The following is a 3410-nucleotide window of genomic DNA, read 5'->3' as shown; positions in this document are numbered from 1 at the left end:
CTCGTGGGGCACAAGATTAGGACGACTATTCGTTAAGCCTCCTGAGGCACTTTTTCTTTTATCAACAACAGCCTCTTGTTAACTTGAACCACTTGTCTCGTTCGTTAGCTCGCAATGCGATCGGTACCCACCACAACTACACTATCCACCATCGATCACTATCACCATCAATTACGCGTATCATTTGTCCCAAGAATGACAATCGCGTTGCTATTAAAGGCGAATGGCGAGCGAGTGCGATTGCACAAGCTGACGAGGAGCTTTTGCGCGAGACAGGAATCGCCAATGAGCCCAATCTAAAACGACAATGTCCCGGTAGTGTCGAGGGCGACCACGACCACGAACACTTCTACCGAGGAATGGCGCGATGACAAAGTACCGACTCGGAGCAAAAAAGCTCCGGCGAGCCGTTGCGAGGAGACTCGAGCGTTAACGAGGAGCCGCTAGAACGACAAATCGACAAATCGCTCGGACCGACAATAAACGAGGCAGGTGGCCCGATGGGCCTTACGAGCGCGATCGCCGTGTCATTGCACCTCATGTCCATGTTATATACCATCGAACCTCCATCTCGATGGAGAGGTTGGGTGGCCACGTCGTTGCCTCGAGTCTCGCTGTCGGCGGACAATTTCCGCAGTCGAGGCTTTTTCGACTCGGCCGAGTCGATACACTTTTCCCGCAGTGCCGTTTTAATGGGCTGAGCCCGATTCTGCAGCGTCACGTGCAATGGCGAAGCGACCGTAGCAATTTGATTTTTATGCGATTCGAAGGACAAAATGAGAATTAAGAGGGCGGATCGGAGATTAGCGGTGAGCATTTCGTGAAACGACTGCCAATCATGACACGAATCGCGATCGTTTGGATGTTTCCTTTATTAAATGTGCTACAAGATGTGCCATTTTTATCAATACTTTTTTAGAAAATCCGAATATAATGTCGATAAACGTAAACGTCGAACGAAATTTAAAATCTTTATGAGATCATATTTACCGACAGCGTTGAAAATGAGTGTCCTTACTTGGTAAAATCAAATCTATTGGCCTACAAGTGAGAACAAAAATTTTCTTACATCGTATAGAGTAGAGTGATTAGTGATAGCATTAGTACTTACAATAATTACGTAATGCCCACAAACACTCACTTATATACGTATAAATGAGCATTCCCTCATCGATATTATCGAATAATTTCAACACTTTCATGATTCATGATAATTCATCATGTCTTTCTCGAATATGACGTAAAGTACCTTTATTCTATTTTATTTATGTTTAGAATTCTTGGTGATTAATTTTTTCGAAGAGCACTCGTTACGCTCAATATTAAGTGCAACATTAATTATTGTGCGAAGTAGAAGTGAGGTTGCCGAGTAAATTTATATCTTTCCCAACTAAAACGGATATCAATGAGCCTTAGGTGAATAAAAATAAAAAAAAATAAAAAAAAAAAAAAAAAACAAAAAAAAAGATGCTCTCTTTACAAATATTGTTTTAGGAAAACTTTCCGATGCATACATCTAAAAAGACCGTAGGAAGTTTTTATGTTTGAGTGACGTGGTAAGCTCGTCCTCGCTCGCTCGCTCACAAACACAAACGCCAATTCAATATGCTTGATTGGCCGACTCGCTTACGTCCAAGGGCTTATAAATTTTCATCGTAGCAACGAAGCTCGAGACATGACTTATCGGTCTATGAACTAACTATTCTACTTAAAGCATAATGCACAATTATTCACAGTTTTGTTCAATAATGCAGGAATTAAACTATAGTATCCGTGGCCATGAGCTCGGCTTTAAATTCAAGGTCAGGGGAATATGACGATTATGACGACACCCTTTCGGGGACATGGATAAAAAAGAAAATAGAGAGCTCCGCAAAGGGTGAGTACGCGCTATCCCGAGTGACATGACATGACATGACATGACATGACATGACATACATATATACATACATATAATGTGCACCTCTGTCTCGATATGCTGACCCACATATTCACACTCTCTACTCGCTATCCATTTAAAAAGCCGTATAAATCATCGATAAAATGATAAATTCCCGGAATTTATCACTGATGAAATGATAGAGACGAGTAGAGAGGGCGCCGGGTCTAATGCAAAAACGACGATTGAGCTTGCCATCGGCTAAAAGCGAGCTAACATTGCATAGGGGATGACGAGTCAACGATGCCTTGGGAGTTACGACAGATGCGATACCCCACATCCTTCCCGCCATCAGGCCACTCCGGCCGTGACTCGGACCCCCCGCATTTTCATTTTCATTCTGGAGTCATTGAGCTGCGGGGCTCGTTAGATGGCTCGACGATTAGCTCAAGACGCGACTCTTAATCTCCGTGGCTTATCTGGCCTGTAGGATTCAGAAACGCCGAGTGGCTAACGGCTAAGCACATTACGTCGTTAGATTAACGGGGCAGCTTTCAGATGCTCCAAATGTGCCTACATTGCCGCTACGAGAATTGGTAAATCCTTAATATTGCCGAGGGCATTTGTACGAGCGTTCCCGGAGACATCGACGATGGCAGTGTGACTGGGGAGGGGGGGAGGAGTGGAATTAATGGCCTCTTTCACGATTAAAACACCGTCTTCCAATAATGGACGGGCATTAATAAATAGTTTCAGACGCGGTCCTCATCCCCCACCCCTTCATCGCAAAAAATTCTCCTTCTTGCGAAATATCGATCTGAGAATGGTAATACATTTTATGATTGTACCGTGCCAAATAAAAGCCACTTTAATGTATATATATATATAGTTAAATAGTTACCCCATGTAATATAAAGATAATAGAAAGTTCATGTAGATTTACACATTGTAAAGTAGGATATGCAAAAACTGGCATTTTTCAATAGGACATAATATTCACGCATGTAACATTGATCGAATCTCATCGTCTTTAACATTACGATCGTCACTATCATCGTCATGCTAATTGTCAATATTGTTGTTATTATTATTATTATTATTATTATTAAACTAACGATTATTTGGGAGGACGAATGTTAATTCGTTTGCTCGAGGGCGAAAGGCGCGTGCCGAACTTATGGTTTTCGGCTCTTTTTTTCTTCCTCTTTTACCGTCAATTATCCCAGAGACAATTAAGTGTCGAGCTCCCCGCAGCACGTCAGCTCGGAAAATCCCTTTAGCGAGCTCCTCGGCGCACATCACCAATGCCCATCCCACTTTCGCATACCCAAAATAAATATTCGTCTGTCTTATTCGATCTGTAGGGATGCACCTGACGGGACGACAACCGAGGCCTCGTCGCTCTTGATCTCGTTAGAGAGGCGCAGCGAAGCACGAATAGCGCCTCGTCGCCCATTCGAATTTCACCTCGACGAGATAAATCCAGCGGCAGCTACTTAGAGTACTAGCGCGATACTTGTGCGCGGCGTCG

This window comes from Ceratosolen solmsi, unplaced genomic scaffold (assembly GCF_000503995.2).
Source record: "Ceratosolen solmsi marchali unplaced genomic scaffold, CerSol_1.0 scaffold43, whole genome shotgun sequence".
Classification (NCBI taxonomy): Eukaryota; Metazoa; Arthropoda; class Insecta; order Hymenoptera; family Agaonidae; genus Ceratosolen; species Ceratosolen solmsi.
Note: the sequence above shows the minus strand (reverse complement) of the source record.